The sequence below is a fragment of the Lutjanus erythropterus genome, chromosome 4 (genome assembly GCF_056507025.1).
Source record: "Lutjanus erythropterus isolate fLutEry1 chromosome 4, fLutEry1.hap2, whole genome shotgun sequence".
In the NCBI taxonomy this organism is placed as follows: Eukaryota; Metazoa; Chordata; class Actinopteri; order Lutjaniformes; family Lutjanidae; genus Lutjanus; species Lutjanus erythropterus.
This window is the reverse complement of record NC_139320.1, coordinates 8,860,702-8,871,253: the sequence shown is the minus strand read 5'-3', so window position 1 is coordinate 8,871,253 and position 10,552 is coordinate 8,860,702.

The following is a 10,552-nucleotide window of genomic DNA, read 5'->3' as shown; positions in this document are numbered from 1 at the left end:
CGCTCAGCTGGTAACACATAAGAGCAACAAAATACACACTACCCCGCATGAAAATTAAATATTAAGAATAATATAGCAACATGTGGTGACTTTATTTTCCTTTTATTTCAAAGGGCAGTTAAATTTATTAGCATATGGCTATTTTACAGCTGCATTTTTTTCTGCCTTGCCACAACACTGGGGGGTCGCTACACGTCCAGCTTTGGGGGGGCATAAAGCCCAGTGTCCCCTCATAGATGGCCCCCATTGTATATGATAGATAATGAACAGTTCTATGTCCTTTTCTATGTTCTATGTCCTGCAACCTGACTTTGGATAAGCGGTTGCAGATGGGTGGATCTATGTCCTGCTGAAGAAAGTAAAGAATGAGATGAAGAACGCTTTTGTTTTTGTTTTTCCATTGTTAAAAGTTTTGAATGGCACCTTTTTTTTCTCACCTCAGTCAAGGTTCTGAGTGAACTGGTTTCCAGGCTGCTGGCTCTCCTCGTGTGGAAATAAAGATTAATAAATGTAAATCATGTTGGAGTGGTAATAATGTCAGGAGCAGGAGAGTGTGAACAAAAAGGCCTCTGAGTGGTTGATGCTCACAAACATTGATCCAGTTTAACCACTTCACTGAGACGGAGGAGGACCAGCACCTGCTGTTAAGCTCTTTGGTCATGGTGTGTGTGTGAGCGTGTGTGTGTGTGAGGGTGTGTGTGTGTGAGTATGTGTGTGTGTTCCTGTGAAAACAGAGATTAAACTCCTGCAAACAATCCAGTTTCTCTGTGATCAGAATATTCATGATGATCCACACTGAGCTGTGCAGTTATCACACAGTAACACACAACATGAGGCTGATTATCATCTCTGCACTGATCTGACTGCATCACAGTTTCTCTGAGGACGGGGTGTTGTTCAGACATCTTTTGGAGATGTGGTAGGAGCAGTTCATTTAAAGGAAAAATGCATAATGTAGCTACTGTAATAAATCATATAATATGTCATCAGCGATCAAGGAAACATGTTGGCTAAGATGTAAAACTTGTGTCTCTGACAACAACACTCTAACTCGAAATTTCTGTCATGGGCCAGAATAACTTTTTGTTTCCCTGCTTCATGTTAATTAGGATATATATGTATCAGTGCATCCCTATTTGTCATTATAAAGACTTTCCATCATATTGTCAGCACTGTGTTTCCATAGAAACAGATGTTTGTAGCTGAGAGTCTAACTTGGATCTGTCTGTGTGTTTCTCCAGTCTGCAGTGGAGTTCACACACATCACTAATAAACCACAGTCAACACTTCTGTCCATATCCAACAGCTGACGATGTGAGTGCCGTTATGTCTCGATGGAGTGAACAACAAAGTCATAGCAAATTCATTCAGTTCACCGTTCACCAAAAATATGATCACATTCAGTGAATGCGGCTATTTTAACGTGTTCATGCACAACACTAACTGTTTTCTACCTGATACGTCCCAGACAGACGTGTCTGCATGCAGATCTGCAAAAAAAAAACAGGCAGAAATAAAAACTCATAATTTATTGTATTCAAACTTCTATTATGATCACTTGAGCTACTTTAAGTGTTCAGTATTGTGTGTCTGTTCTGTCTTTGTTGTTGACGGTGTTTCTGATTCTGATCATCGCTGTGTGACAGTTCAGTAAAAGTGGTTCAGTCAGTTCAGGTCAAATGAAGACTAAATTAGTGGTTGAACTCGACCTTCTCTGTCCGTTTCCTCCCTCAGTCCTTCTCTTCTTCCCTCCTTTTCTTCTTCTTTCCCTCTCAAACATCGTCTCTGCTTTCTTTTACTTTCCCTCTGTGCATGTAGAGTTTCACAGCTTTGTTAATTGATACAGCGTCTCCTGGTTAACGAGTAGCTGCTGCCACGTGTTACACACAGACAAACACACACACACACACACATATGCGCGTACACATGCACACACACATTGACAGCAGGAGAGTGGAGAGAACTTCAGACTCTGGCTCACCTGCTGTTCACCTGGCCAGCTTTGTCTCTATAACACACACACACACACACACACACACACACACACACACACACACCTGTCCTCAGGTTGAACTGTGAACTCTTCTTAGTGGAAATAGAAACCACTAGACTCCCAGCAGACTGAGTAAAGGTCAGAGGTCACTCTCTGCTGCTGCTGAACAGGCGGCACAGCAGCGTCAGCGGGTTGGAGGGTTCAGCTGCGACTGAGCTGCACATGAACAGAGGACGTCAGTTACTGGAGCGGCTCAGATTTCAGACCCTGCATGCGTGTCACAATGCGTCTAGTTCGATTCTTTAGTGCAGATGTCCTCAGCATGTGTGACACTCTGATGTGGTTTAACTGTGAGTTTCAAAGACTTCAAGAGCTGCAGCAGACACTGGTGAAGTGTTTCTTAAAGGGACAATTCAGATTACTTGCAGTGGGGTTGTATGAGGTACTTGTCCATAATCAGTGTTTCACCTCCAGTAGATGGGAGTCAACAAGCCCTCAGTTCTACCAGTACATCATTTCAGCATCTCTGTTTGCTTCTCCATCCAACTGAATCCATCATTTAAATAGCAGTGCGCCACAGACAGGTGCATCTGGATCTTAAAGGGAATGGGAGATGACACTCTGATTGGTTTCACTGATGTTACATCCAAAACACACTAAATACAACCTCTTTGCACCGTGCACTTAAATCTGCACCCAGATTGTGCACTGTTAAAATAGTAAAGGGAAGTTGGACACCAGCTCTAAATGCCTGTGTGCCATACATCTCAACCCAATGATCTAAATATGACACAGAGACTTTGGGATGACAGTCAAGATACAGAGTTAATATATAGAGTTAATAGTTAGTTAATAACAGATGGGCTGCAGGTGGGTGAAATAGGATGGTGTGTCTCCCCCTGTCCTACCTGTGTGTGAGCTTCACTCACAATCTGAGGCACAGATGGATGATTGACATCACAGCACACATGGAAATGTTACTATAGTAAGTTAATTATTGAAAACTGCCTCTCTGATCATTAAAGTAAAGCGATGATTTAATGACCAAAGGCTTCTGTTTCATTCCATGTGCCCATAATGCCTCTGCAGCAAATATTGTTAATAATTAAGCAGAAAAACTAAAATCTGTCGTTATAAACAGATGAGACAGGAAACTCTCTTTAAGAAAGTTCTGGACATCAGGATCTATAAACAATTTCACTGTATGAACTTTGTGTGTGTGTGAAACCTTTTGGATGTGTAGAAGAACATTTAAACAATCAATGAAGTTACAGATCCATGTGTAAATGACACAGTGTCTCTCTCTTTGTGCACTCAGCTTCATCCTGCTTCACCCACCTGTGATCATCTGCTATTAATCCGAATGTTCATTATTATGACTTTGTGCCAGGTGGAAGACAGAGCCCTGTGTGTTCACAGTTCAAAAAATGAACTAGCTTACATTCATAGTTTATTTTGAATTCTGAACTAAGTTATCAGACCTCCAAAACAGCCAAGAAAACCCCATGTAAGTACACACTGATCAGCAACAACATTAGAACCACCTGCCAGTCATCATAGGCCACAATGCTGACCCGTCAAGACCTGGACTCCTCAGACCTCTGAAGGTTTCTTGCAGTATCCGGCACCCAGCAGCAGATCCTTCAAGTCCTGTAAGTTGTGAGGTGGAGCCTCCATGGATGAAAACCACAGATGCTCGATCAGACTGAGAGGCCAAGTCCTCAGCTTGTCAACACCAGGACACTCTCTTCCATTGCTCCATGGTCTAGTTCTGACACTCACATGTCGGTGTCTGTGCTTTTGGTGGCAGACAGGAGTCAGCGTGGTGTTAATGTTTTCAGCAGTTTGTGCTTCATGAGCTCTTCTGTGGGATTGGACCAGACAGGCCAGCTTTTGCTCCCTATAAGCATCAATGAGACTTGGACACCAGTGACTCTGTTGCCAGTTCACTGGTTTTCCTTCCCTGGACAACTTTTGGTACTAACCACTGCATACTGGGAAAATCCTTCTAGACCTGCTGTGTTCAAGATGTGACCCAGTCACTGAGTCTTCACAGGTTGGCTTTTGTCAAAGTAACTCAGATCCTCATGCTGCTCATTTTTTTTTTCTTCATCCAAGGGTTAGAGTTAGTGTGACAAGATGAACAATGTTATTCATTTCCTCTGTCTGTGCTTTTAGTGTTGTGTCTAAACAGTGCATCATATGATGGAGAAAGTGAAAAAAAAAACTGGTGCACTAATGATTGTAGATGGAATGGAAAGTTTATTTATCCTGCATGAACCAAATTCAGTCTGTCTGCAGTCTGTCCACTCCACAAAAAACCCACAAAATGTCTCCATACTGCTCGTGTGGTGTAATGCAAGTATCCATAAACTATACTAAACTATAAAAAGACACCATTTACAGCATGTTGTTATCCTAAATGTCAACTGTAGCCTCTCAGACCTGATCCTCATGCACACACCTGAAGTGGTACACAGGCTCTCGACCAAGCAGCTCGACACGAGATATACGAGATCTCGCGATACCTTCACGTCTGTGTTTACATGCTACCTAGAAGAGACTCAGACAACAGAGAGAGATCTGCTCACCGAATTCACTTCGCAAACTTTCAGCAAAGAACAAAATGTCTGAGGACTTCGACATAGAAGAGGAACATCATTTCTTTGCTGCTTGGGCGAGAGCTTGTGTACCTGCTTCATTAAAATGTGTATGCTGTGTCTTTCACTTTTTGAAAAGACCATCCAAACACTGAGACTCTGAGACACACATCCTTTCAACCCGTCAGTGCAGTTTAAGTTTTTGTTTCCTGCCACTGAAAATCTTCTGATCTCCTGTTTGTTCCTCCAAACTGAAATCAGAATTTTCTTCCTGAAAAACAGAAACAGCTTCCTTTAATCAGCCAACAGGAAGCTGAAGAGGAGAGCGTATCAGAGGGCTGCACCACAGCGACAAACTGATAAACATGACAAATTCATCATGAAGTACACACACACACACACACACACACACACACACACACACACACACACACAAAGAGTGAGGATGTGGAAATTCTTGTAGAGTCTTTAAGTGTTTGTCTTAAATACACACTGCTGCATGTTCACACACACTTCCTGTTTTTGATGGCTTCTCACTTTCATCAGCACAACACACACACCCACACATACACCCCCCCACACACACACACCCATACACACACACACACACACACACACACAGGACAACTTCAGGACAGTTATGATGGCAGAAGAGGGGGGGGGGGGGGGAGAAGGGGGGATGAAAGCAGAGAGAGAGAGAATGAAGAACACACACAGATGAAACACACACCTGTCATCACTCCATCAGCGTCCTCCACCTCTGACCTCCTCCTCTCTTTCACAGCTTGTTTTGGATACACACACACACACACACACACACACACACACACACACACTCTGCCCTCAATCCTGCAGCATGACGTGTAGTGTGTTTTTGTGTGTATGTGTGTGTGAAAGTTGTGAGGAGGAAACAGGAACAGGAAGGATAAAGACGAGGACATGAATCAAGTCTCATCCTTTACCTCTGTGTGTCATGATGAATATTTCAGACACACACACACACACACACACACACACACACACACACACACACACACACACACACCTCATGGGAACCACAGCACATTCCTCTGACGTGGACAAAATAATGGAAACACAGCAGGTGAACATCAGGTTTGTCTCTGTTTCACTGCAGGATTTAAAATGGATATTTTCTTTTTTGTCTGCTTGATTTTTAAAATAAAAACATAAAATAAGATTAAAAAGTAAAAGTCTGACTCTAAATGTCTGAACCTAATGTGCACATTTTCATTATTCTGTGAACATTTGCATATTTATAGTCAGTATTTTGCACATTACATCCTCTTTGTTTCAAAGACACAATTTAAAATATTTGTTGTCTCTTTTTTTTTGTAAATTTCTATTTTACATTTAAGATTCTTGACTTTTCTCATATTGTATTTATTGTGACTGTTATGCACCAAAATGCAAAGAGAAATTCCCTGCATGTAAAGATCTATTTGGCCATTCTGATCAGAAAGAGCAGCAACATTAAACTGTTCAATCAGTTTGAATTTTCTGATTCACAGCACACAGAGCTTAAAGTGACCATATCAAGCTTTAATGTATTTTTGTATTGTGTTGTTTTGTACAGTCACGCGTTCTCATGTCAAAACCAAACTGTCAAAACCAGGTCATCTTAGACATTAAATATACTCACCAACCCTCTTAATTTTCCCAGGATGCTCCTGTTTTTCATCACCTTCTCCTGATTTCTGACACATTTTCACAGCTTGTTGTTTTGTTGCTTGTATTTATAATTATCCTGCACATTTGCCCTGTACAGCACTGTGTAACTGTGGGTTTTAAATAAAATCGACTTATTTACTTACCTTGTTTTCCTTTTCTCTCTCACAACCTGATTCTGACATGTAAAAGTCTCACAGCTCCAGAATCTACTGTTTACACTCCACAGCAACATGACAGAAAAGAGGGACAGTTTTAAATTAAAGTGTGTTTTCTACAATCTGTCAGGTCAGGTTTCTTTTAAGGGCAGGGCTGGAAAAAAAAAATACATTTATGAAAACTGATTAAAAGTATTTAAAGGCCCCCTCCAGTGGAAATCAGGTTTTTGGAGAATGGGGGGGATGGAGAGGGGAGGAACTATTTGTATATTCATAAATCCTTGAATGCTAAATGAAGGAGAGGTGTAGAGCTACATGTAAGACATTTTCAGGAGGTGTTTGAACTTATTTAACAATTTATTGCCTCTTGCAGATCATTTTATATGACTAGAGGAGGACTTTAACATAAAACATGCTCATTATTTTATTTTCATTCTTTAAAAGTCACCAGAAACAAAGTCTCTGAGATTCAAGTTTGGATTTTTTGTTTTCGAAACCCTCCGTATGTTTGAGGTGTTTGAGGTTAATAAGAATGAACACAGACACAAAGTAGCTGTTACACACTGCAGATCAATTTAAAACATGACCGTCTCATTACTCTCATGAATAATGTCACTGTCCAGAAAAAAAAAGAAATCTTTATATGATCAACATGATATTAAGAAATCTTTAAATCATCAATGTAACGTAGATAAATAAAGTGAAAATGAGTGAAAAAGTAAAGTAAAGAAAGAGTGAAGCAAATAATTCCCATAAATTTACCGAAATAAAACAATTTTATTTTTATAAATTCAATGATGTCATGTTTGTGTTTTCAATTGTCACTTCCTGTTTTATTTTGGTATGTCTTCCCTTGTGTGTCTTTGTTGTTTGTACTTCGTCTTTGTTTGTTTTCCTGCTTTTTTTTCCCCTCTCACTGATTGTTCACCTGTGTCTTGTCGTCCTCACCTGTGTCTTTTTTGCAGTCTGTCCTCGTACGTTTGTCTGTATCTGAGTGTTTTCTTGTGGATGTTTGTCCTTTTTATTCCTGCATGTTTTTTTGTTTGGATTGAGCAGCGGAGCTTCCTGATTGCAGGTAACGTGGCTCCATCAGGACCAATGACAGACTAGAGTTGAAAAGACCATCTGAGCCGACTCACATCCACATATTCTCAACTACATTTCAGTCGAGACACTTCATGTTATTGATGGTGTCACATACTTGATGTCATACGAGCAGTTTGTTCATCTCTGTCATGTTTACATGAGACGAGCAGCATGTCTTGTTCCCATGGATGTATGGAGAGTGAACTTATTTATTATTTTATTTGACTAATAATCAACCTGCACACTTCTGTTTTTTCTTTACTTGCTGATGCCAACATGTAAACATGAAGACCAATGTGGTGCCAGTGTGAAAGTGTGCCATCAAAGTTTACTGTGTTTTCATCTGTTTTAAGCTGCTCTGTCATGTGTTATGATTGATTTTCATCCGTGCACCATCACCTGTTAACCTTTATATTTTCCATCCATGTAAAGGTTAGTTTCTATATGTGACAGTGATGATGCTTTCATCTGTTCTGGTGCTTCAACACCAGGTTTTATCAGTTTATCACTACACCTATATGAGCCTTGCTCTATATGATGGCGGTGCATTTCTCTGTTGGTTGGTTCAAAGCTGCATGTTTTCACATCTTTTATTCACTGACATTATGTTATATTATGTGTGACTGAGATGGGCGGAGCCTGCTTTGATAACCTTACATCTTTTGCTTCTCTTCTGTTGATTTTTGTTTTTGTTGCCTTGGTTTCTCTTTTTTCCATCCCTGTAAGATTTTGTGTTTGTTTTTCTTATTAAAGCATTTGGCTTCTCCTCCTCTTCCTGGTTGATGTATTCTGACAAAAGAGATGTAACAGGAAATGCAACAGTCTAATATCTGATCCAGTGTTTTTAAAATACAGGATGTCTTTGTAGGTGGGACTCAAATCATTTTCACAATCATTGTGAAGCAATTTAGACTCAGTTTTAGTTTTGTCTTAATTGGTTTTCAGTTGATGACTTGACTTAACAGTAAGTTTAATGAATGAGAACATGGTGCAGCCAGTCTCACATTAAATGATTTGTGTGAAGAGTTTGTAGAAAAAGGGAAAAGAGGGAAATAATGTTTTATATTTTTGAGAAATGGGTCTGATGTGTTGGTTTGGATGATGGTAATAAGGCCAGGTAGAGTGCAGTCAGTTTGCAGACCTGTATTTTATCAGGTAAATCATTAAATCGTTAAATACCCACTGAGCCACAGCTCTCAGTGATCCACTGAGCGTGTCACTGGTTCTTTATCTTTATCTATCTATGATTACTGAAGTGTGAAATCCATTCATGCTGGTTTTCCATGAAACAGAACCAGATTTTGATGAGATTTCCTGAATAATACAGGCATTGTGAGTATGTCTTCCAATATTCTCCAAACACAAAGTTAATTCTGAGTGTTTGGTTCTAAAGAACTGGCACGCAACCATTTTCTGCTGCAGATGGAGGATCTACTGATGGATCTCTTGATGGGATGTGAACCTCAGCCTGCTAGGTGTGTTTTTGTTCACTTCATTTATTGTGAGGCAGCTGAAAACCTGCAGGAACCTCAACTATTTCTTTTTCATAATTTTTTCATAATGTGTTTCAGGGTTTTCACACTTTGCTCCTGTCTCTCCTCTTTTCACAGTTAATATTAATGTAAAGTCGCACATGAGAGAGGAAATGGAGCGCACACATACACACAGCGTGTGTGTCCTGAGGTCAAGACTCACATGATAATTCTGGATTATCACCACAGACCAGAGGTGGGAACAAGTCATTGTTCTGGAAGTCACAAGTCTTTGCACTCAAGTCCAGAGTCCTAACCTTTGAGTTTCTAGTCCTAATAATGTCACAGTCAGTTCTCAACCTCATTGATTTACAGACTAACTCGGCTCATGTTAGTTAAGCATTAACTATATTAAAGGGATAGTTCACTCCAAAATGAAAATTCAGTCATCATCTCCTCCCCTCATGCTGATTGAAGGTCAGGTTTAGTTTTTTAGTCCACAACACTCTGCTGGAGTTACACAGGAAAACAGAGTCTCCCAAACAGGAAGTGAATGATGACTAGTTTTCAACCAGAAAACAAGAACCCAATAAAACTTCTCCGTACTGTTTGTCTGCTGTGATCCAAGTCTCCTAAAGGCCCAACATGACAAGTTGACTAAATAAATGTTATTTACACCGTATTTTTAGTCTGAACCTGTAGATCTTTAGTTTGGAGCCATGTTCACGTGCACACTGTCCGAACTGTGTGTGTGTGTGTGTGTGTGTGTGTGTGTGTGTGTGTGTGTGTGTGTGTGTGTGTGTGTGTGTGTGTGTGTGTGTGTGTCAGGGCTTTGGGAGACTTGGATTACACCAGACAAGTATGGAAGCATTTTGTTTTGGATTTTTGGGTGTTATTTCTCCATTTGAAAACTGGTCACCATTCTCTTCCAGTGTTTGGGACAGCGGTTCCCAAACTTTTTTTTAGCATGCTCCCCAACCCACAATTAAAAAAAAAAAAATCAATCATTAACAAGAACTGGGGATGAAAATGCTAAAAAAGGATTCAAAAGTAGAACTTTAGTGAAATACAGGTTAGCAGTGTAGAATCGGTGAACTCAGTTTGGGAACCGCTGGTTTGGGAGATTCTGCAGTTCCGTTTCCCTGTGAAACTCCAGCAGTTTTGTTTCTAAAAAACTAAACCTGACCTTGAGTCAGCATGAAGGTGAGGAGATGATGACTGAATTTTCATTTTCATGTCATGCGCCACTGTTGAGTTTTTTTCAGTTTGAGTGACTTCTGGTTCCATTATTTTGTAGAGAAGTCAGACGTCTGTACGGCTGAAATCTCCTGAACTCACATCAAAACTCTCAAGATGGATAAACAACACTGCAGGGGAGAGGAAACGTGTATTTTGGGGTGAACTGCCCCTTTACCTTTTTTGTCCCTTGTAGCTTTTCTGAACCTGTAAACCTCTCATTCCTTCTCTCTGTCATTCATCCCTCCTCACCTCTCTGACCTCTAACACACACAGCTCCCTGTCCGTCTGTCTGTCGGCTCTATTTCTATAGCTCAGTCA